Here is a 26,750-nt window from a genome sequence, read left to right on the forward strand (position 1 = left end):
ATTACTAGATTCCAGAACATAAAATGCATATATTTAGAAAGCTTGAATGAATCACATATCTTTATGTAATTCTGTATAATTGAAACTGCTTCTAACAGCTGTAATAATTTTATTGAATAAGTCCTAAGCAAGATAATGGTTCCTTCTGTAATTATCCAGACACCATTACATACTAAGTTACACTACATACATTGACATACACAGACATCACAAAATCTTACATGTGGTGGAAAGATGGCCACTCTGTCTCAAATGATGTAAATCAAAAAGTGAAACTTCTTTTCATTTTCTGTCAGCTTCATCTGTGTTACTGTGCAACAACAGTATCAAGTTTGGACAAAGGGTTTGCACACAGAAATGGACTCTCTTTCATTTAAATATTGATCCTTTGGTTTTGGTTTTGGTTTTTTTAAATATTGTTGTATAAAAGATGGACTAATCAGATCTGCTAATTAAAGTGACTCCATTAGCTAAACTCAGCATCTTAAAATAAGATGAATCTAAGTCACCACTACCATCTGTAGCTTTTTGCTAGTAATTTAAGAGTTAAAAGAAGTAATGGGCATTGTAACCCTTAAGCATAGTGTATAACTCTTGGCATCTAACTCAGGTGCTCTTCATCACTGCATGGGCTATGCACATCTCTCCATGAGATAACACTGGGATGGTAGAAAAACCCTATGTCCCCTGGTTTTAGGTTCTCTGAATCAGTCCTGAGTGATCCAATTCGAGGTGAAGTAGAAAAATATGTTTTTGTGAGTTCCTCCTCTGTCTCCCACTGCCCTCAGGCAGCTAGCTTTTTTTTCCTTTTACTTCAAAAATGTAACTTGAAGGTTAAGTTGCTTCAACATTTTAGTTAAATACAAATGTGTTTAAGCCATAGTAGCCATAGCTGAAAATTTTTAAAAAGCCTAAGGAAGTCAGGTGCACAGTTGTAAATAGAAAGCAAAAAGACCAGAGTCTAACTCCTGCGACTGACTGGAATTCTCAGTCAGAGTACTGCCAAACTCAGCTTGTCAAAAATCGTAAAGAAATATGCCAGCTTGTAGAATTACATTGGCTCAAAAATCAGAGATTTATAAAAAAAAAAAATAGTTTGTGTATTTTTTGTGATTCCAGAACGGAGAGGGTTTTTTTTGTTGTTGTTTTTTGGGGTTTTTTCCCCCTATGGCTTTAAAAGCTAGAATCAGAATCATAGCAAGAGCAAAAATAGCTTTTCAGTTCATGAAAACAGAGGGCATCAGATATTCCTGTGAATCTTTACAAAATATATCATATATCAAGAGATACAGAACCAAACTGCAAGATCTGACAATGCTGCAGCCCAAGCTCTGTCAGAATGATTAGCGAGAATACAATTTCTCTTTTTATCTGAACAAAGAGCTGGTCAGGTGTTTGAGGAAGAATGGTGTTTGGGACCTCCCTCCTGTGTCAGAGGATCCCTTTGAAAATCTTGTGCCACAACAGTAGCAACTGAAGTGCAGTATGTCAGGTAGTTCTCTGGGCTAAGTCCGAACTCCTGCAAAGTATTCAAACCATTTTTTGTCTTCAAAGGGCATTACAGGCACTCAGCAAATCACCATCCCTCCCTTGTTGGGTCTACTCTTTATTACGAGCACCTAGCACAGTACAGCGGCTTTGCAAGATAAGGAGGCAAGCAGCAGGCTGCAAAGGAGGTGACAAGCTCATTCACACCACTTCTCTCAGCCTTTTATGCTCTTTGCCTTTCAGCGCAGAAATTCCCTTCCAAGTGGTATAAAATCTGACCCAACAACCTGGGCTTCTCGGCTCTGTCTACCCCAAATGTCAGCATTGTGAGAATTACGGTGAAGTTCATAGCTAATAGACAGGGGAACTTCTCTTTGCATTTCTTCCTAATTCAGTAACTAATTTAAAGATTTATGTTCATGTTTTATACTCTATTTTCATTTAAAAATCTGTAAAACCTATTATACTTTCAGACCATCTCCTGGAACAGTTTTGTTCCTCTACCTATTGCAGTTCTTTTTCTTTCTTTCTTTTCTTTTTTTTTTTTTTTGAAAAATACAAATTTTGTTTGGCTACTTAGGCTTTTGAAATTTTAAAATGAAAGAGGCATGTCATTTGGCAATTTCACTCACCTACACCCTTCACTTTTCGTGTGGGGTACTTGAAATAGCTCTAAGTACGTCATCTTGAGTGCTGCACTTCTTTGCAGCCACTCATTGCTCATTATGTCTGAAGGTTGGTTCAGAAGAAATATATGAAAATTTCTTCAGAGTAGCAAAGTTTCTAATTTGGAAATCTGGATTGACGGAGCTTCGGCTGTGATCTATTATATGATTCGGGTAGAAAACTTGGCCTGATACAAAACTTCCTGTTGTGTTACTTGTTCTAAAGTAATATTTCCCTGCTGTGACAGCAGTTGTACCTTGCATGCATGAATGAACTTTCAAAATGACCATGTTATTATATGTGCCTAGAGATAAGCCAGATACATAAACGCTACATATGGACACTATGGGTTTAAATCTGAAAATGCTCCAAAGCCTGTAGATGGATTTAGAGGAAATGAAGATAATTATTGTATCTCACTTCCTAGTTGACTGACAAGCCTGTAGCTAAAAAAGATATTTGAATATGGTGTGAAAAGATAGCTAATAATAACAGCCAGTAGAACTGATAGGAAAATACCATTTGAAGCTCAACCTAGTCCTGTAGTCAGCCAGCTGCCGCCAGGCACCTTTCCTGCTAGGCCATTGCCTGCCTGTCCTCATCAGCACCTCTGCCATATGTGGGAGTCTCTGTAGCCTGGATGTGGGTAAGGATCATTCCTGTCAGCAGCAATTCGTGCATATCTCAGTTTTCCAAAGAAAGAGTGATGTCTCCCACTGCCTGTAGATTTCTGTAAAAATTCCCTCTATTCATTATCCAAACATAGACAATGCCCCACACAGGACTGTGGGATAAAGGTAGCAGTGAATGCACTAATAATGACATCCTTTGGGCCTCACACAGATTAAGGCTACGATCCTACAAGTTCTTATGTGCAGCCAAAGGATCAAGGAAGTGTGTGCCCACATAAGATTTTAAGTTGTTTTGATACGAATTGAAAAGTTGAATTTCATTTTCTCTTTTCTTCTTTTCATTATCTTAAAGTTCAAGATTTTTTCAACATTTTAGAAACGGTAGCCACTTCGGAATGCAACAGTAGGAAACTCTTGTGCAGTATGATTCAACATTTCTATAAACTTTGTGAGAGAAAGGAGGAGCTCAATTCAGTTGCCCAAATCACCATGTTGAATGTGGGATCTCATCCAGCCCTGAGGTGCCAGTCTAGGGCAGTATGAGTCTCCCATAGGTCTAGTACAGTATCTAACTCTCTTTGATGACGGTCTTGCATACGATGTGTCTCAGAGAACTTAAAATATCACTAGGTGATAGGCAGATGTCACTGTTTAGCTAACTGAACTGAGTCCAAACCATTTTAACATTTTTTAGACTACAGATTTTTTTTTGTTATTAATAGTTATTATCTAATCATAATGAAAAACTTTCAAAACTGAAAAAATGGGCAACTGTGGGTAAAGTTGGGTGATTTATATCTAAAAATTGTGTGTTACAAGTGGGTAATTCTAAGAGCTTTCTTGCTTTTTTGCTTCTTGTTCCTGCATTGTTTTTAGCTGCCACTATTAATATTAGACATTAGAGGACTGTAATGTCTGTATACAGAGCTAGCACCTTTCAGATTGACTTTAAACTTTAATAAATCTTATGAGAATAGCTAAAAAACCTCTTTTTTTCTCTCTCTTTAAGATGTTTAGGCAGATCTCATTACTATAGAACACACTGCACTATCTTCCTCTAGTTATTTTACAGCATGTCCATGAAGTGACAAAAAACTATTTTACTGATTGAGAAATCCTACTAGTCCTACTAATAAAACAATAAAATCCTGAAACTCATTAAGTTCAGGTGTGAGGAGTTGTACTCCTAAGGGAAGAATCTTCAAGAAGACAACCACCAAATCTACACGTAGAAGTTTTCTGCTCAGGAACCTGAGTTGCAAAATCTACTTGCAGCAAAGCCATATTCTGCTTTACCTTCACAGTGTAGAATTCACACAAGATTCAGGGCATCCATGAAATTAAGTTACTACAGGGAACCTTCAGTTGATTCATTAGAGTGACTTCCTACCTGCTTTATATTTTTAACAGCAGAGAAAGAGCAACATAGAACTTTGTAAAAAATCTTTTATGCAAATCTCAAGATTTTCATAAAAGAAAAATGGATCACTTATAAGACAATAATCTCTTTGAGGCATACATTTAGATCACTGGATAAAATCACCACCAGCAGATAAAATCGCTAGCAACATTTTTGCAGCATTTATCCAAAACATCATGATTTATTTAATACCATTTTTCACATACCCTGGACAATATTTAACTAGGTAATTTTTTTGGAACCTTATGTGAAGATCTGGATCTATGTTTCCAAGTAATTGTATAAGCTTATATGTGATATTGAAATGTTTATCACATTTTCATTCGTGTGTACATCAAAGATTGTTTTGAAAGCAATTTTTGCAATGAATTATGTGTTCTTGAGAATAAACCTTTGACTAAGAAATATGACATCTATTGATTTGGAGGATTCTAAAAGATTGTGGTTTATTCATAGGATAATATTTTATATGGAGACACTGCAATTTGTCTACTGAGTCATCAATTCATCCCTATCTTTGCTGAAATTAAATTATTATTTTTTCATTATTGAATAATTAAAAGCTGTAAGATCTTCAGCTTTGTGGGTATAGAGTGCAAAAAAAAGTATTCAAAAATGTATGGTATAATCAATAGGGATATAAACAGCTCTTCAATAACATCTCTACATTTGGCCATTGAGACAATGATATGAACATAAAGAGTGTATTTCCAGCTTGTATCTATCAGGCTTTGCTAAATGTAAATGGAATGTTAACTACACCTCCAAAAAGAAAGAGAAAAAAAAGTAACAGCTAACAACCCAGAAGCACATTTCTTCTCTGGTGTTGCTGTCAGGTTACAAACATAAAAGGATTATCTGTATGGAGCAAGGAAGCCTTGGCTCCTTTTTACTTTTTGCAGAACATAAAGGAAAATAAAAAGAAAAGAAACCCTACCTCAGTTTGAATCAGTTTGCACATTTAAGCTATAGCATTCTAGTTCCACACATGTTCATAGAAAGAGAATTTGGAATCCTGTATGTGCAAAAGTTTACATTCACTAATGAGGTACTTCTACATTCAGTGAGAAACCTAGCGTACAGGAAATTGGATGTCTCTGTTCAAATACACTTCAGTTGTAAACAGTTGCAGTTAGACTGCTTTAATACTAGTGGCAAAGAAAGAAAATCAGATGTCAGTACCTTTCACAGCATGAAACACAGACACATAAACCTTGCTGCAATCCAGTTATGCAGAGGTAAGAACAGTAGACAAAAATTTACCCAGCACATCTTGTAGCAAGGATCCAACATACAAGTCATGTTCTACATTCCCAAGAACAAAAGCAATGAGAAAAAAAAAAAGATATTATCTTAGCCAAGTTTGCTTAGAACAACTATTTCATTTGGACTATGGCCCTGAAAAGTCCTGACTCTTCTAAATTTCATAAAACTCAGTCTTTCTTCTTCTTTAGGAGATCTCCTTAGCGGATTAACCCTTCTGGAGTAGCAGCTAGCAGACAGAGAAGATACCCCAGAGTACCTACACTAGTAGTGCAAAAGAGTTGCTCACAGAAAGGTGTCTACTGCCATCTAAGGTGGCTTCGGTTCTCTCACTTGACTTCCAGCTGCCACTCAGAAAGATCACAGTATCCCATAGATCCCAGATCATATCTGCCAGCCCTGTGTAGACATCTCATGTACTCCATGGTATCTCAAATGACACTATTCAGCTATGTTTAGGTAAATGATTCCTGTCCCTAGCTTACAAGTAGTATCAATATTTGGTGTGAACATTTAAATTTTGATGTCTTAAGTCAAGACTGAACAAGGTGAATCCCGTCTATAAGCAATGCGTCTCTTTTGTCCAGCCTCTCCAAAATTTCTTGTCTGAATGATAAACCCAGTCCTAGCTGGATTCCTGAATATTTTGAGAACCCCAAATTCCATTTTCTTGAGTTATTATATAATAATCATCATATAATTTATACTTATTTAATTAATTTCTTTCAACACTTCTGGTGAAAACTTCTTGAATATGCCTTGTAAAGGCTGGAAAATTTGAGGTTCTCAAGCTGTGTTTCCTGCTACTTCTGGAAACTAGAACACTCAGTTTTGTTCAAAAATATATCCTTAGAAGAGCTAGGTAGGATTTTGCCTTTACTACTCCCAGGAGAAACCTGTTCCATAACACTGTTTCTTTGTTTTTCTTCCCTTTTTGAATGTGATGACAGCTTTAACAGTTGGAAAAGACAGCAAGTAGGAAGAGAAGGAAAAGGACATGACAGTGTTCTTTTCTGTCCTAAACAAAGCTGTTGTACTGCTTAGGAAGTCTCCCAGGAAGCTGTATGTTGTGGCTTTCATATTGAGTTGTTGGCATTCCCTCATGTTTGTCCAGTACTTTCTCCTGCAGTGTAATCACAAACCCAAAGGGCAGTACTGCCATCAGATCCAGGCATTCCTGATAAGTTCAGTAAAGATTTAGGATCAAATACTGTAGTAAACTCTCAGAGAATTTTCTTATTGTTGACCTCCTGTGTTGCTCTTGATTTGTTAAAGAAAGATATGGCAGATGTTATATTTGTTGTGCATGGAACTCCTCTCACCTCAAACATTCTTCCCCAGTCCTTTATAACCCCAATTTTGTGGGGATCATTCAGTTTATCTGGATCTTTCTGATTTCTTTATATTGTCAGGAAACTGCTTCATGAAGGCGGATGAGCCGGGAGCTCCGGGTGACCCCAGAATTGTAGTGCCCCACTGACAGGCACAGTCCTGTAGTGTCTGAGCACGATGGGCAGAGCCAGATGCTGGTGACAGGGTCCATTGACAGCCTCAGGCATGGCAAGTGCTGAACCAGGTCCAGGGCTCCAGTCAGGAGAAAAAAGAGACAGAGCCAAAGACAGGGCTGGAGTTAAGTGCACCAGTGACATAGTTCAGGCATGGACTGGTCCCCGAGCCTGAGCTTTATTGAGCTCCAAGGTCCATGAGTAGAGGGTGTGGGTAGAGGTTCCAGATGAGGCTGATCAGCACCGCTGGAGGCCTCATGATGCCCTCAGGGCCCTGACATCTGTATTGAAGCATAAGAGGCATTTTCTCACTGCAGTGAGTAGCTTGCTACTGAGTCCACAAAGAAGGGGAGAAGGGCATTTTATCCTTCCTTAGTACTTACTCGAGATTAATGTGTCCTCATTTTTTTAACAGCAGTAGCTGCTTAGGCCTAAGCTTGTTGGAGCAATTGTTTTCTGGAAGACTGGAAAGGAAGGATTGTAAGTCATGGTTTTATTTATGGCATTCTGTACGGATTTATCTCATATCTAGCTGACATAGGATCTCTGCTTAGCTTGCAGGTTTCTGGAAATACATTCCTTAGGCATTTGGCTCTTCCCATATTGTGCTGGGAGCCAAAACATTCATTGACTGCTGAATTTTCCAGGAAGTAAGCTGGCGATAGATGAGATATTGTACCTCTATGGTTTAGTGGAACTGTGCTAATTACCTTTAAAACACCTCATTTTCTATGTGCTGCTCTATAAAATGGAGGAAAAAAGAAAAAAAAAAAAGAAGACTTCCTAAATTCATAAGCTATAAGAACAACTACATATAAGATTGCAAGGTCCTCAGATATTGTGGCATGTTTGATAAGGAAGAACTATATAGTTAGAGATCAAAACCAACATTTAAATAGCCAACCAAGCTGCATAATGAACAACATATAGGTACTCTGAACTGTTCCCAATCACTCACTCATTCAATCAAGTTAAAAGTTGTTGAGTAAACTTGAATGCTGAAGTAATGTGAGTAAATAATGATTTGCCTATAGACATTTTGCAAAAAGATTAATTGGTTAAGGTGTTCATTTCAAATTATTCATTCAGGCCAGCAGAGGGCCACTAAGATGACTACAGGCTGAAGCATGTGATACATGAGCAGGTGAGGGCAGTGAGTTTGAGCAGCATGGAGAAGAGAAGGCAAAGGGGGAATCTACTAGCAGCCCTACCAAAACCTAAAGGAGGAGTTATAGATTAGACAACATTAGACTCTTGGGCTTGGACACAACAGAGACAACAGTCACAAGTTGCAACAAAGGAAACTGGCAACTGGACTATGGAAATACTATATGGAAATGTTATGGAAAGGGGGAATATCCCCTTTTACAGTGGGAGCTATGGAGCATGGGAGCGGGTTGCCCACAGGATGTGGAATGTCCACCTGGAAGAACTCGCCTTACAAGGCCCTGGCAACCTGATCTAACCTTGAAGTCAGCCAGCACTAGCTGTGGCTAGCACAATCTCTTTGAGCAGGGGTTGGACTAGCTGGCATCCAGAGGTCCTTCCCACCCAGAATTCTTCAGTGATTCTACTAATATTCTGAATCAAGCTTTTACTGACAGATGATATTTTTCCTGGTTCACAGGAGAAAATTCTTTGCTTTTAGCACTGAATTAATTAATGTGTTGCCTATAAACAGTTGCTAGTGCTGGGGCCCTGCTGTTTTCTGCCATGCATATATACAAAGTCATTCTTAAAATAAAGACTGTTTATTTTGGGTCTTTGAAGGTAGAACATGGATGCAGAGACAAAATCCATTACTGCCAGTCTGAAAGAAGAACAAAAACGGTTCTACACGTATACATCGTTTTGCTCATATTCCAGCATTTATGAATAGGCTTTGCCACCCAGGTCCTTTATCTCTGAAACCAGGATGCAGATATTAGATGTTCTGAAGAGCTTTATATTGCACAAAAGGTATATTTAATTTTCAGAGCAAAGTATGGATGAGAGCTGTAAAATAGTGCTGACTTTATTCCCTGGTTAGAGGGAAATTGTACCAATCCATTCACTGCTGAATTCAGCTCTTGGTAGCTATTGAAATGCCACTGTAATGAAAGATGTAGTTTTGTTTATATCCCACTGTTGTTTTTTTTTTCTTCCCAAGAACTCTGGTTACAATAGAAGGTGCCATAGGCCAACAGTTTTTTGTGTCTAAATGAAGACAGCACAATCAAGTAAACTGTTAAAGACTTAATATAAGAGAATCAGTATGTTAGAAGTCTGTTCCATACTAAAGAACAATGTAATTTAATTAAATCATAAACTTTCTAATAATAGACAAAAGGAATTAGAAAGTAGCACAAAAAGTAAAAAGCTTCATTGGTGCTTACAAAACCTGATATAGAGCTAGAAGTCAAAAAGTATTAAAAAAGTGCCTAATTAGGTTTTGAAAAATATGGAGAAGCTCCATATCTACTATATGGGTCCTAATCACTTTTTTTTTTTCTCCCTGGGAAAATGATTTTTAACGTGAATTCACATTCATTCATGTCATCAAAAATTGTGAAACTCCTACCGGGAAGAGTTTAATCACTCAGTATCAATATTCATATTGAACATTTCAATTCCTTTTTTGTATTAGTTAAATATTTTCTATTTGTTACCTGTTTATATATCAAGGACTTATTTTTTAAAAATTAATTTTCAGATTACACAGCGCTATGTTTTCCCTGACTTTAAAAATACTTGTATTTTATTCCATTAAAGTAAATAAGAAAATGAAAACAAATATGAATAAGTGTACTTAAAGAAAAATGCCCACATTTGTCTAATTTATTCACAATGTTTAATTTGATCAGTTATGCTTCATTTTAGGAGCGCACCCTGAAGGATGTAGGATGAATCCAATTTGCAACCATATTACTCTTTACTATAAAGTCCTAGGTATATTTCAGAAAAGCAATATTTGTTAGTGGTGTGTAATATGCTAGAAAACAATAAACTAGGTTTTTCCTGTGATACTTTATAAAGCATGGAAATGTGTTCTTTGGAGTTGCAAGTTGGATAGAAATTTATCCAAAAGAATGGTATATTCTTATCTGGGTATCAAGTTTACAAACATTTGATTTGCACAGGTGGTCATCCCCACTTTATTGTAAGATATTGTATACATGTTTGAATAACATTCAAAGGCAACTAACATGATTAGAGACAGTCAGAATCAGTTATCTTTAAAGTGAAGACCACTAGTCCAGAAATCTTCTGAATTAGTAGATAAAAACAGCATAAAAATATACTCTATATTCCCCTGCATCATTGCTTGAATTTCGTGCATCTAGAAAAGTTGAGAAGGCAAAGGAGATAGGTTGGAGGAAAAGGGGAAAGGTTTCAAGAGAAGATCAGGGTGAAATTCCTATGGAAAAGAGTAAGTGCTGTCTAAGCACACCCTGTTTCAAGGATCACTAGTTTAGGGGATGTTGCTGTTGCTGGCTGTTTGTGTTTAACTAGTTACAAAACTAGGCTTTCTTTTTTAATTAAAGAATGTTCTTATAGAAGAGTTTCAAGATCAGTTCAATATAAAATAAACTGGCGCTGGCACTGATAATGTATCCCTCCCTCCCTCAGTTGCTTGCTTCTAGCTTCTGTCACCTTCTTCCTGCCAATACAGAGATTCATGATGAACTGACCTGGTTAAAATTATTTTTGTCCATGTTTCTGATCCCTTCCACAAGGATCACTTCTTTCAGCAGCAGCTTAAATTCAAGAAATGAAAGATGCAGATCCATAACTATTGTAACAAATTGAAATTGAGACTACTGTGATTCCAGTCACCTCCTCCATTCCCAGCTGTGTGTTGCAACTGTATTGCACTGTCACTAGGGTTTCTGTAATCATGTACTGAAACAATCTGTGGAGCTGAATGGATGAAAATTAATTTGGGAAAAGGAAAAGGAATAGGAAAACATTAGACCTCAGCTGGTTCAGCTTCCTGAATCATTTTATGACATGGCTACTCAAGCCCTAGGATAGTACAGGGAAGGGAGAAAGAGTAAGTAGGCAATAAGTAGTGGGAAAAAATCAGAACCATGTCAGTCTGCATTTACAAAGGGTTATGTTGCTGGAAGAAGCACTCTAAGATATTATTTTTAGTTCTATGAGTAAAAGAAGAGTAGAGCTTAGACAATAACACTGGAGTATGAACATGCCAGGTTATTTCTCTCTGCTGTGCTTTCTCATCTCTGCCTAAAACCAGGAAACCTAGGTGAGCTCCTGGGCATCAGCTGATATGTGGACCCATCAGTCTGTGCAGGTGGCACAAGGCTCTGTGTTGCAGTAGAGCACCATGATGTCCCCTTGGCTGACACCAGTAGCAAAATTCCCCACTGCCAATGAGAGAGACTGTCAATTTTGATGGTGCTAGTTTTTAACTTGGACCTGTTACAAACATAAACACCTCAAGTCTTAGTGTCATCTAAGTCCAAATGGAAGAGTATCTGAACACTTTTCTCCTTTTGCTGCAATCTTGAAAACTCCTGGCAAAACAGCATGCTGGCCATTTATATTTTCTTAGAACAATGCTGGTTTTCCCCAGCTTGAGGCAATGAGGCGCGTTACAAAAATCCCCGCTCACTTTTAGTTTTGGATCACTTCTGCACCATAATGAACTTGCCAGCCTGCTTATGGCAGCTTTGGGGCTAGTTTGCATTGGCTGTGGGAATGGCACCGCTAAAACCTGGCCCTCCATCTTCTAATAAAAGTAAAGCGTCACGATCATTTTTCTGTTGCAGTGGCTGCAGCAAGTCACAGAGCGTAAAGAAAATGCACTGTAGAAAAAGAACAGGCCTGGAAATATTGCCTGTGTTCTTCAGTGCATTTCTACTACCCATTATCTGCTTAATTATCAATTACTTTCAGCTCACTCCGGTGACTATCCCAGCTGACTACAGTGATAGGAGAAGTAAGCATCCCAAAATGATGTTAACTGGGCAAGCTAAACTGTAGTACTGTATTAAATATTTTCTGTTTAGAAGAGAATATGGCTGTATTTGATCTTGGTGAAGTCCCCCAACTCTCCCTTCACAGCGGCTTACTCAGACTCTAAATCGAGGAAGCTGAGGACATCTTACTTTCTAACAATCTGTACTTTCAAGTTTAAATCAGCTGAACATGATCTTGCTAGCTCTCAGTGTGGTGCTGTGGCTGAAAGGGCTAATGTGATTCTTGGCTGTATAAACAGGGGAATACTCAGTTGGAAGAGGGAGGTTATATTACCAACACAACAGCATAAATGTTTATGTTTACTCCGGGGCTTGAAGTAAAAACTGTAGTATACACAACCCCTAGAGATGTAGCTATTCTCCATGACTGCAATGTTTAAAGAAAAAATGATAAGAGGAGGAGGCTGTTTAGCACAGTAGGAAGAAAACAACTCACATGGATTTAGGTGCCAGACAGTAGATGATAGGATCTGAAAGGACTGACTTCTGCAATATTTTTGCTAGTCTCATGTCACACGTACAAGCTTTTCCTACAGTAGTTTGAATAGTGGATGAGGAACAAAGAACTTGTGTATAGTAAGAAATGTACTGTACTGTATCTAGACTTGATGCTCTCTTCAGTCACCCTAAAACAAGGTTTTACATGCAACAGTTAGCTTAGAAATGCTTAGTGAATATCTAATTACACAGAAGGGAAAAAGAAGCCGAACACCTATATATTTAAAATGAATGTGCATCCCTTTTTTTGTTTCAATGTATGAAAAAAAAAACCACATAACACACAGAGTTCACATGTCCATTTAAAGTTTCACTTCATGTCCACTTTCCTTCACCCCCTTGGGAAAAAATATTATCTTCTTTTGATACTGGATTATGATAGTGATGTCAAGTTTTTACATTTCTTTTTCACCATCAGAGCCTGTTTACAGATGAGAAAACTGAGCCACAACAAGGTAACAGCTTGCTCCAGGCCATTCAACAGGGCAATGAATGATGATGGAAACCCATGGAAATCCCAGTCTTATTTTCCCAGTCTAGTACTTACTTATCCACTAGACCATACTGTTTGTTTGAGATCACAAGTGCATTTCGTCTTTGAAGCATGTTATGCATTACCTTTGAAAAGGCTTTTATTAATCAAACACATCTAAAATAAATTAAATATATAAAGTCTTTGAGCCAGATCCCAAGAGGTGCTGATAGCATATTCTGCATTTACAAATGCTGCTGATCTCATTGGGAATTAGGATGCTCAGGATCTCTCTTAGGTTTTGAGCCAAAAGAGCAAAACTCAAATAAAAATGAAATAAAATTACACATAGGGCACCAAGGTGAAAGGTGGAAATATGCTGTGAGCTTATTCTGCCCCTTATATTGAAAACAGCAGTCGTCCATAGGCACAGTCTGGATGCCTCATCTTTAACTACAGAAAGGCAAACTTTGGGCCCTCAGGCTTCCTATTCTTATAAGTCAAAGATGCTAATGAGGTGTCTGCCTACCAATGTGACAAAGAGTGCCACTGCTGAGACCCTTTCTTTGAAGCAAAGTACAATTCTAACACTTTCATTCTGTCATTGAAAATCCTTGCAAAAGCTCTGACATCTTTTCTGACCTCATATAAAGTGTTATAATGTAATCTTAGCAGGAGCATCAGAAGTTCAAAATTCACTAAACCTGATGAAAGAGTTAACACAATAATGACTTTTATAATTAAAAAGAACTTCAGCACAGTATCTCAAAATCCAAATATGTCATTTTTCCCTTATAAACCATCCACCGCATAATTAGTCTATTCTGTATTTTTTAAAATGGACACCTGAACCAGTTTCAGTAGATACAGAATGATCCCAAGGAGCTTTCCTGAAATCTTAAATGCCTTTAGCTTGAACTACAATAAGCAGAGGTGACTGCCAAATTGGAGACTTTGTTTACAGCTACAGAGCAGAACACCATTTAGAAAAAGCACATTTAAGAAGAAGGATTGTAAATTAGATGACAGCAGGGTTCTGAATGTGAGGTTCAATGTCAAGTTGTTACATCAGCCAAAGCAATTTGAACAAGTTTTCATTTTTTTTCAGGCATGTACCATTTATATTTAGGAAACAAGGTTATTGGCTTAATGAAATACTCATTGCAATAGAAAATATGGTATTGAATCATCCAATGATTTCAGTGTTCACTTTATATTATAAAAGATTTTAAAAGATGAAGAATAAAATTCATGCTGAAAAATGACAGTAAGGGATGTGAAACCAGCAATTTTCTATCCAGCATTTAGACTATTTAAAAAAGAAAATAATAGCCTCATTAACTCTCAGTCTTGAGAGGCATGAAATTTGTGTTAAAGATCTGTATCCCCTGTGCTAGTTATCAAGAATTCAAGCCACCAGGAATTACCATTCTGCCTAATTTAAAATCTTTGTGTCTAAAGAAGAAGTGAAAGATTGGATATGACAGAGGTGAATGAAACTGTCCTTCTTTTAATTTTATTTAGCTCACCGTAACAGTCTTTCTTACTCTGTGTTGTTATGCCTCTACTTTTTCCTTATCCAACAGCACCATCAAGTGTCACTAAGGGTTTCATTGTTTTTGTTTTTGTTTTACTTCACTAAAACTTTTTAAAATAAAGATAAAAATAGAATTCTGAAAATGTTAAATCTTATTAAGGGATTCAAAGATGTATAATAACAGTGAATTTCTGTTTTCTAGAGCTTCAGTCAACAGTCTTCAAAAGAGTTTTACATTATCAAGATACAGAGATATATTTTATATATAATATACAAAAAAATTGACCTATCTGTCCTAAAAATCAGGATATTTATATATATATATTTATATATATATATTCATATATTTATACTTGTATCAGCCTGAAGGACTTATCTGCAGTGTCACAGCAATCAGGGCACGCTCGATGTCCACTTGTGTCCCATTCAGCTGTCTACCTAACGGACAGCAAGCCTGTACTGCAGGCAGCTTCTGTGGGCATGACTAAAGGCATACTAAAACATTCAGCATACATGTGAGGGTGGGCCTCAAGCGTGCTCCAGAGGCCTTACTTTAGTTGCCTTTGTCCTCATGGTTGCCAGCTCCTCGAGTCAGTTCACAGACTTAGGGTCAGCCTCAAAGGATGCTGCAGGCACTGCTGAGAAACGCACTGGGTCCCCTGAGCTGCTAGGCCGCATGCTATCCAAACGCCTCCCAGTGTCAAAATGTAGTCTTTCACTGCTATCACCTGCAGAAGTTCTGCTTTAAAGGAAATGTTTAAACTCGTATCCTTGTTTGAAAGAGTGTTTTAGCTGTTTTAAGAATAGATTCTAGATTAGGGATGAGGCACAAATGCCTCTCCACAGCATTTCTTATTGACAGGCTATTAGCAGCATCCCATTCTGAATGCAGGATTTTGGATCACCTCTCTGAAGTGCATCATTCTGTCCATCTCCTGCACAGGGAGCCTAAGCTCTGAGATTTCAGTCTATTAGCCAGGAGCCCAAGTCCTTTACTGGCTTTTCCATGCTCTCTCTGCAGCTTAATGAATATTTAGGTAGGATATGCACAGTGGAACAGACTGAGCAGGGTGGACTGAAATTACCCCATCACAGAATATGCCCTAATCTAGAGCATTCACACAGAACGTGCAGATTAGAAACACCACAAGCAAGAAAGGAATTGAGTCTTGGCTTCCCATATCCTGAACAGATTACCGAATCACAGAGCAATCAATCAAGCAGGAGCAGGGATCAGGATTGTGCTAGCTTAAATTCAGGAGAAGTTTTGAGAGGCTCTGCCAGATGATGCTTGGAAACAAATGCTTTGTTCATAAAACAGGTATAAAAACAAGAAGGGAGCTTCTGAGTGCTTCGAAGGCAGAAGCCTCTCTGTGCATGCCACACACAGTTCTTCATAAGCAGAACTTCAGATAATTTTAGTAAGAAAATATGTAAGAAAAAAGAGTGATAGCAGCAAAGTGGCAGACCGAATTTTGGGCTTGGGCATCTAAAGCATCAGCTAAGGAAGAATTAGGCAACTAAGTCATTTTTCAATATACACAACAGGCAGTAGATCAGAATTACTATTTGTGGAACCTTTCCATATCGAAACAGTGAACTGTGCTTCCTCTGGTTCTGGGTAGTTCTGTAATCTCTCTGTTTCCTATTCTTTTATTACATCCATTCAAAAGATAGTTCAGTGCAGTTTTAATTTGATGTTTATCTTTTCGATCTTTTAAGTGATGCTATGTCAGGGAATTTTACTAAGAGCAGGGGTAAATGTCCAATAAGAATACAAAATACAACTTTTTTTGTTTAGTTATTGTTAATAAATAGCTCTCTTTCAGACTGCGTGGCTCAGGACCTCCTACTTTGCACTCAACAGGAGGGAGAAAACATGAAAGTTAGAAAGACCTGATGGCAGACAAAGTTGCATATTGATTTATAAGGCAACATGACAGAAAGCAAGCACAGTGTAATTTTGGATAGCATGTAAAAGAAACATCAAGTCACAGAACACAGAAATGACAATGCCTGTCTTGTATTTCATTTGAGAGACAAGCTCTGACTCCAGCATAAACCAATACTATAGAAAGAGGACTAGAATATACAGCTGAATAACCAGTATGTGTGTGAACGATATTTGGTGGAACTCCATGATGTTGTGAAACCTGCATCATATTCATAGCTGTTCATATGTGTAGTTGCCCTGACTACTTCTATAATGCTGGTCTCAGAGTCAAGTGGCACTGTCTGCTTTCAATAAATATTGAAAGCCCCTTGGCTGGGATTTTTAAGAGAGAATTGGATAAGAAACTGGAAATGAAAGTTGAAATATTTTAAATTGAAAAATGTTTTTTGAGGCCTTCAGTATTACCACCACAAGCAATGACTTAAGTTTGGTCAAAACTTGTTTCAGTTCTTTCCATTAAAAGTGAATAGTTTGTTTAGGAATAATTTTGACTTTCAGTAAAAAGTAGTTTTCGGTAAAAATGGCTTATTAGTTAAAAGCTACAAAAATATATTTGCAATTAAACACAGTGTTTTAATGAAAATTCTATTTAAAAATCAATATAGATCTACTGTCTACATGTCAATAGTGCTTTCAGAATATATTCACATAATCACATATATATATTATTTCAGAAAAAGACAGCAATTAGACTACTGATGTTAAGAGATATTAAAATTTATATTTTCAAAATATTTCACAAAAATAGCTTGAACATTTCAATCAGCTCAACTGAAATAAATGCTAATAAATAAACTATGTTAGGAAAAAATAAAAGATAGAGGTGATTTTACTTTTAAGTAGGTTCGGAATGAGAATATAAATCTACAGCAATATGCCATCATATGTAGATTGTTGCAAGATTTTTAAGAATAGCATTAAATAAATGATTCAAAACCAAACAACACTTATGTAGTCTGTCATTGCTAAAAGCAGAACAACTATACATATCCATTAATTATTCTGTGTTGTAGAAATATGTTAAAATTCAATAATATCACACTGGAAATCTTAAATTCATGTGAAGGCTGCTTTTACTAACAGTCAAAGGAAAAATGTAGAATAAAAGCTGAATACTCCTTGTGCATAGAATAATTTCTGTGCTGTAAATTGGAAAACCACTTTTCAAAACTGCTATTTCTAGACAGACCAGTGATTTTCTTTTTCTCTTTTATAACTTAAAGTGCAATTAATTAAAGTGATTTTATGTATTATCAGGTAGTTGGTTAATTCACTTGCCTTATATTGGTTTTTAACAGGGAGTTCTGCTTCTGAATGTCACAGCCTTTTCTTCCTTAATATAGACAATATGTAAGTGCAATATTTTCTGTCAAGTTTTACACTGATTAAAAATACTGTAATTATACATGGCAAGGAAAAAAAAAACCTACACATTTTATCATGAAAGACCCATAAGTAATTTGTTTTGAAAGGTGCTCAAAAGAATCATAAACATGGTGTTGAATAGATTTTAAAAAAAAGAACCTGCTGCATTCCTTTCACAAAGCAGCTTTTAAATTACTTTTCATTATTTGTAACAGCTGGAAAATATTTCCTGTACCAGCTTTCCTTTTCACTTGTCTTTTTTTCTTTCTTTCAATTCCCTTTTCTCTCCCACTGCTCCTCTAAATAGAACTGAAAATGCAAAGGCATATTTTATTTCACAGTAACAAATTCCATGTATACAGTACCTTGTCCTACCAAAACACAGTGAAACCTGGCATGAGAACCATTTTAAGGATTGTTTCATACGTAAAGCCAGAATCTTATTATTTGAGATGCTAAGTTTTAAATGAAGGCAGATTTTCTTACAAGAACAGCTGTCACTTAGAGAAGTTTATAGACTGTAACTGTTCCAAGGTACAACAAGGTATAACACAATTCCAACCTAAAAACCTTCACCTTTTATAACCAAATTCAATTAAAAATGATCTTACTCATGCATGAAAAGCAGAGGAAGAAAAACACAACAATGTTGTTTGGGATCAGAAGAGAAAACAAGATAATCCATCATCTTAAATTGAAATTACAGAATTCAAGACAAGAGCACTTGTCCATTAAGCGGCTCATCCATATAATAGGATATCTATCTGTTTCTGATTATAGCTAATTAATATATGGTGTATTCCACATTTAGAATATCTCCTAGGTTTAGATATCTAAGCATTAGGTATCTGAATCAGAACTACTTCTTTCTGTAGTCAGTGAAATATCATTCCTATTTGAATTTCTAGCTAAGAATGAGATGAATCACGTTCTGGAGATATTGTTCACTCTGTTAAATATGTGGAGTAACTAGCTGGGGTCATCCAATATTCTGACGTTTTCACAGATATTTTTCTCTTTAGCAGAAGTTTTTACCATCCTTTACATTCCACATTCACCCTTTAGGCTCCTAAGATCTTCAGTGTGTGGCCAGCCAGACTCTAGAAGTGAACTAGTGCAGTCCTTTTTTTTCTTTTCTTTTTTTTTAATGTAATCCTCCAAACTGAGGCTACCTATTTTAAATGCTAAAAAGCATTCAACCTTATTCTGAGCGCTTATGTTCCAGGATGTTCTCCATGGTAACAGGAAATTGTGATCCAACTAAAGGGTGCCTTATTACTATGTATATGTTGGGAGTTATCAGTACAAAACTGAATAAAGTGCTTTTTGTCTTAGTCTGAACCATCTCTGAACAAGCCCTGAATTTTAAGTGGTTTGAATCCACAAACGTGAAGCAGCCCGCTTTTACTTAAAAATGAGTCATCCAGATTTTCTCGTGTCTTCAGTCAGGTTTCACAAATTTCTCTGTGATTTTGATATCAAGTTTGTCATTAAACCCAAAGAGCAATGCTGGGTAAGCAGTTGGAACAGAGGTTAGCTGCCGGAATGAGCAGGACTTCTATGAACTGCATGAACCCGTTCAGTGTGAAAAAGTTCTGATTACAGAAAACATTGACTTTGTACAGGATGTATTTAGGGGTTTAACACATCTATTAACAAAATCACTCCTCAATTAGCATTGTCTCAATTAATTAACAGAAGCACTGACAGACTAGTAATGTGACACCCATGCTTACAACAGGCAGGCGAGATTTGTTAGGAGGAAAAAAAAATGTGTGGGTTGGTGCCAGGATGAAGAGGAGCCATGGGAATGCAGCTGCAAATCCTCACAGAGCAGCTAAGAAGGCAGTGAAAAATCACTGGTGAAGCAAGGGATAAAAGAAAGAGAGAGGTTTGTAAACCCTGGCATAAAAAGAAAGAAAGCGGGAAGGAAAAAAAGAAAGAGGGCAAGAAAGAAAGAGGGCAAGAGAGAAGGAAAGAAAGAAGGAAAGAGAATATTAAGAGGAGGGAAATGGAATGAGGGTAGTAGATCAACACAGACTTAAGAACTATATTACATATAATTGATTCAAATAATTTTATTCATTGTTTTTCCAATGGAATAAAAGGGAAGAGATGACAAGCTGATGGGGAAGTAGATGACAATTAAGCATTGTCCTGATAAGAACAAAAGAAAAAGAATCTTCTTGGGGATTTTAACCACTGGCATTCATGGGGAGGGGAGGAGAGGAGAATGATCACGGCTTCACACTATGACACCAGCATTGCATATTGCCAGGGTAAGACATTATCGTTTCAAAATAACCACTTGGCTGCAGGATCAAAACCAAGAAAGACTATTGATTGTGAAGGAAAAAAAACTTCTTGTTTAAACACAAATAACTTTGCCTTTTTTTTTTACTTTAAAAATAAATAATCAGAAAGATTCTGTAAAAGTATGTGTTTAATGAATGACTCAAAGTGAGTCAAAGATACAAATAGTCAGCATATTTGTCATTGGCTAAAACTGAGAAAAAAGTCTGCTTCCTATTTTATTTCAGTGAAACTTCACTGAAATCAATGGAGTCTAAAAATTATAGTAAGCTAGTAAGGAATGCAAAACTCTAAAGGCAAGTCTAAGTTTTTGCAGCTTCTTTGCTTTTGCCAAAGCAGTGCAAAAGCTGTTTTTTCAGCCAACAGCACAAAATCACTGGAGAAGCAAGATGTGGGGATAGATCCAAAATGAGATGCAGGAACCTGACTCCCATGCCAAAAATCAAACTCTGAATTACATATCCAGGATCCCTATGTAAAGCACAGGGAGATTTACATGTCTCAGAATGGGATCTTAAAATCAGTATGGTGAGTAGTGAGTTATCTAGGCTGTCTGTTAAGAAAAACTGAGTATAGGCTGATTTCTAAGTTTCTCCCTACTTCAGTCCTCAGAGATCTTCTCCATCTTGCAGTTTATACTTTCAGAGAATTATATATACTATACATATGTATATGTATATGTATAGTATATATTTCTGCCTTTCGGAGAAATAATCCGTTTGTTTCAAAATCAGGAGAGACCACAACATGTTTCTTTCCAAATTCAGTTACAGTGGTAATAACAGCTGGTTCCTTTTCTTACTGCTACTGCCCTTTTATGATAATCTAGTTTTGTCATTACAGCACCTGTATAGAGAAAAAGAGATGTGGCTTCAATTGCGTCTTCTCATCAAAAGATTCAAACTTACATATAAGAACTCTCAGAAGATAGTCCTGATATGCAGAGGGGAGAAAAACTGTCATTTTCATTCCTTTCTGTAAAAGCCCTTTGCATCAGTAATTAAAATGAATTAGGCCAGAGAGGTAAAAAGAGTCAAATTCAATTCTTTCTAATTTTAAATGTTTACATATAAGCTAGAAGTTGCTCAAGATTAAGCTCCTAGTGCAAGTGCCATTTGAGATGCCTCATGTAACTCATTAGGAATCCCGCTGGCACTTCAAAAAGAAGCGAGTCTCTTGTAGGTCCTGTGTCATATCTTTCAGTTGCATACGGATGACTCAGATAATCATTTCAAATGACATCTGCCAACACTATGCTCTACAGGGAGTCATTTCAAGCTGCAGCTAAGCCATAACACTAAGAGCAAGCATATCTCAAAAATCCTTTTCACTCATCTAAAATCTACGGCCTGAAATCCTCTCCTGCAAAAGGTAGGATTCATCTCATCTGAATACAGCTCACTAAAGGTTACGCCTGATCTAAGCCCTCTGAGTTCCCTCTACATTTGGTAGAGGTGGTTATCTCCAAGGAGCAGATCCAAAGATTTTTCTCTATGGTAGGTGGGAATAACTGTCCTCTGGAGCTGCCTACCTCCATGAACTGTACAGGGAGTAGGGACAACTATGAGAGTAAACCAAGACAGTTGAAGTTAAGAGAAGTCAGTCTCGCCCTGAATGTCAACCACTGCTTTAAACAGTTGGAAATAGATTTGCTCTTTTTCTTCAAAATAGAACCAGGATTTGCAATGCTGCATCCCAAAGCAGGAAACCTTAATCCTCATGTCTAAAATTCATAACAAGATATGGAGCATAGGGAAGAAGGAATTTGAAGCTCCTGCAGTGGAGCCTCTGTATAGCAAGTAATGCAAAATTCACAGGACTGAAAAGAAAACCAGCAACAAAACTGTATAGAAAGAATATAACTGTAGTACAGTTCCTGCAAGGGGAAGATGAGTTCCCTATAAAGCAGCAACCTCTCTAGTAGAACCAAAACCCTTTGAATTTAATGTATTAAATAACATTTCTTTGCACCTGTTAATCCCTGAGATAGATGTGATTTTGAATAGTATTGCAAAGTGAATCTTGTTTTACATAAAGAACACCCTAAAAGAGAATTGTTAGTTGAAAATGATTTTTCCATTCCAGAGTAACTAAGATTCTGGCTAGCTGCCTACAGCACATTGATATCACAGCCTGGGGGGTAGAGGGGAGTGCTTTTGTATGTTTCTGTGCTTCTGGGCTTATAAATTTCCCCTAAAGTTAAATGCTATTCTCTAATAATAACAAAAAGAATTTGACATGAACATCTGGAAAATTCATTTTGGGAATATCAGTGGATAGTTTTGATATATATATCTGCCACTGTAACCTTTCACAAAACAAGTTTGCATCAAGGCTGTCCTTGGAGTACACAGATGGCTCTGTAAACTGCATGGCACCGAAACCTCTTCACTGTACATAGTTGACATGGAAACTGCTACTCATCACTGAAAAATGAAAAGTATTGTGGGTAAATTGCATGTTCCTAGTGTTCCATTGAGAACTCTTTATTTACATCTGAGGAGCGTGTTGAACAAAAATTAGATAACAATTTACAGTATCTCATTAGACCACTTTGTCCACAGAGTTAAAAACAAATTAAGTATTTCAGCTGCTTTTGCATTGCACTCGATGGAAGACACTGACATGGCATTCACAACTGGATAAGCAGTGCTCAGCATCTGAAAGACGATGCTTTTTCTCATGCATTCAGCTTGGTTTTCATCACATATCATGATTATGATGTTCTGTAGATTTGAGATCAAACTCTCAAATTCAAACTTAAACACTTTAACGAAATATCAAATTCTGTTTTGGTTTCCTTAGAGTTAAAGAGAACAAAACAACCTGTGCATATCCGTGCCAACAGCTGCAACAATGGAGGCATATAAATGGTGGATTTAAGAGAATATTTTTAAATATATCTCTGGAAAATGTTGCTCCTACATTTTGATTTCAGCACACGAAAAATTAACTTTAAGTGGAATATGCATCTGAAAGAGTCCATGCAGTTTACTGGGTGTTCGGCATTTGAATTTCAGGTCTTAGGTTTGCAAGCCTTTAACTATTAGCCTTATTATCTAAATCAGAAATCTTCAAGCTTGGAATAACCGTAGAGATGGCAGCTATAGTTAATAATTCCAATATTTTTTATACATAATCCTTCTCTATTGCCTATAAATTTTCCAAGATATATCTATTTGGAGTTAAATTTTAAAGAGTGGAAAGGTTGGTCCTTGGTGCATATCAAGATTGGTAAAAGGCAGATACTTTTGTCCATGTAAAAAATATAAATTATCACAACTTTCTGGAAAATTCTACTTTCCTGGAGCCGTTGGGGAACAGCCTTGAAATATGACATAGTCCTTTAATGGTCCTACATAAGTATCGGTATAGTCATCTACATACCTACAAACATACAAACAAACATTAATCTTTAAGAGACACAAAGTCCACACATAATTACTATAATCTTGTTAGAGTTATCACCTAAACTTCCTACAGGCTCTGTCTATACTGGAGTTGCTCTACCATAGGGCCGCAGGAGTTGAGTAAGGCAATTATCAAGGAGTTGATGTCTCTACAATTATTCTCTTGCCTACAGTAATGCCCAGAACCATAAAAAGAAATTTTGAATCAGTGGGCACATATGTCTTCCTTTCTAGCAGCTTCTCTACTTTTCTTTCTTGCTTGTTCCAGCTAGTGCTCACTTCTGCTCCCAGCTAGCCTTCCTCTTACAGAGCCTCTTCAACCCTTTTTGTCTGCAGATGCAACATCTGCAAGGTCTCGACCATACTTGCTCTCAGATAGTGTCCCTTTCACCTTATTCATGCTTCTGGTGTTCCCTCAGTAGCATTCACATGGCAGATTGAGGAAGGAAGCAGGAGCCAGAGAAGGCTGAAAAGCTGGGTCTATGGGTAAAGCAATGAGAAGAGTAATCATAGCAGGACAGAGCCAGCACAGGGCAGAAACATGGGATGGTGCAGAGGCATTATCCTGATAGCTTACTTCGTACTTCTTAAACCCTCAGGGTTTTGTTTGTTCTTTGTTTCTGTGTTTGTTTAAGAATGAGCAAAGTCATTTTTATAGCCAGAAGGTCTGACTCTGTCCCCATGCAAGAACTTTGAAGGATTTCACAAAAACGAGCTTATAATTTGTAGTGCATATTGAAGCAACATCTGTAAGGAAGAGAACAACATAGATATTATCCAAAAAAATCCTCTAAACTAGTTAGAGGAAGAGTCAAAAGGAGAACTAACAAAGTTAGGTGAATGTCCAGTGCTTTACTGGATCAGGGTATAGTGGTCAACAGTTTACAGGATCCCAGGAAGGGCAGAGACATTACCTACTTTTTAACAGTGGTCTTAAACGTTCTCGGTTTCGCTGTGGTATTTTATTGCCCCATTCTTCCACCCTTAGGAACAGCTGAGGGAGAAATTTACTGTTGTAAATCTTTGCTAATCACAGGGTTTGTACTAATCACATATCATCCTCTTAGGTTCCACCCTTACAAAAGAATATAAGGAGGCCCCAAGAATTCCCAGCCTCACAAATTATTAGGTAGTATCAAAACCTTCCCATTTCCCACACTCAAAATAAATGACTTTCACGCTTCTGGGGGTCTGCTTTACCACTTTGAACACTTTACACAGGACACCCATAACATCTCTGGCTCATTTATCTCATTGATCTCATCTGTGAACTTAATTTTAGTCTTTGACACTGTCTTACTTGAGTCTTTCCTAAACATTGTTAAATGTAGGGATCCATCAAAATGATCCTAGGCCAGTTTTTTTTTTTTTTTCTTCACACACCTTTCTTCATTTCTAAAAGCTTAATCAATTTTATTGAAATAATAGATACAGAATAACAAAAATAAAACAAATTGACTACCAGCTTCCTGGAGCAAATAATCCAGTAAAGTTAAAAAGATGTAAAAAGAATAATTTTATATAATATCTCATACATTTTGCATGGAGTGAAGCTGATAGTACAGGGGAATTCCACATTCTCCCAAAATATCAATTAATTTACTTTATATATCTCTATGCTCCTATTGACTAGCTCTCAGGCCCACATTAATTAATTTTGTACCCCCCAGCCTCATATCAATTAATCTTGTGCTCCCATAGCCTTGGAACATTTGTCCCAGACACCAATAGCAGGGACCAAAAATCCCACAGTCTAAAGAAAAATCCTGAATAGTCAGCTTTGCATTTTAACAATAAAAGGTTGTGAGTGCTGAGCTGATTTTTTAATGATGAATGAATTTTCCATGTTGGTATTCTGTTCTCTAACATCTTGCTTTGGCTCTTAGACAATCCTCCATTATTAATCTTTCATCAGTTTATTTTGTTTAGGAGGTCATCTGCTTATAGACAACGGAGGCCCAATGCATCTGGTCAGTCAAGACACTGCTACCAAAATAATAATAAAAATATTTTCTATTGATGAAAGATGTGTTTCTCAAAAGCACTTAAAAGACTGGAAAGCATTGCATCTGCTACCAAAACAGAACAACCATATTTAAAACAATTTGGATTCTATCTCATTGTTTATGAAAATGTCAGCTAGGAGAGATCACGCTATAATTTCCTCCCACAACAGGGAGTTCTCAAAGCTCAGAGAGTAAAAAAAAAGTACCAAGAATTTAAGAGACAAAGTACATGCTATGGATATCAAACCGTCAAAGATGTAACAGGCAATAGAGGCAAATGTTTTTGTAAAATATGTGCATCTCAAATATCTGATTCTTTTTTTTTTTGCTAAAAAACAACGAAAGCAACATTTGATCTCGGGTATCTGAAGTCAAGAAAATACTGCTTTTAACATTTCAAAACTTGGGCAGCTTTCAAAGTGCTGCTATTTAGAAGCTTGTAAGGATGAGGTACAAGGAAAAAAAATCTTGTTTTTCTCCTGAACATAGCAAAGGTCACAGACCAGTCGCACTAGGAAATTGTGCTCACAGGTGTAAGGTCTCAGTAGAATGGAAAATGTGGCTATCATACTATTCAATAGAAAATAAGCTTCAGTTGTATTAAATGGACATTTTTTTTTCTTTCATGTAACAGATCAGAAAATAGATTTAGTATACTTAGGATAGAAATTATTGCTTGGGAAAAGAATGTACCCAAAATGTCATCAAAATGGACATTTTTAGCAGCACCAAAAATAGCTTAATTTTATTTTCAGTCTTGTAAAATTGGAAAGCTTCTTTTTTTAAATCATAATGACCTCATAAAACCAAATCAGTACAATTTCAGCCTATTTAAATTTCAGGCAAATATATATATACTTCTTAACACAAAGTGTGTTACATTTCTTTCATATTTACAAGTTCCTGAAAATGTTAAGAATATTTTAATTTTTAGAATCAATGTCAAGATAAAGATCCATTATTCACCACCAGTCTGAAATGGGGAAGTAAGTAGGCGTGAACTTCTGCGACACTGCAAATGATCGTAACCACAACACTATAATCAAAAAATGCATCACTACTCTCTAACATTAATTGATACTCCAGCAAATATATTTATCCTTATTGTCTTTGCAGTCATTCTGTTTCTCTTGAAAATATGAAGCTTCCTTTTCCTTTCCAAAAATCATCTTTCTGTGACTCGTAAAACCAATGATGAGTTAGCATGCTAAACATGTCAGCATCTTAGCTTATATGAAA

This window comes from Dromaius novaehollandiae, chromosome 1 (genome assembly GCF_036370855.1).
Source record: "Dromaius novaehollandiae isolate bDroNov1 chromosome 1, bDroNov1.hap1, whole genome shotgun sequence".
Lineage (NCBI taxonomy): Eukaryota > Metazoa > Chordata > Aves > Casuariiformes > Dromaiidae > Dromaius > Dromaius novaehollandiae.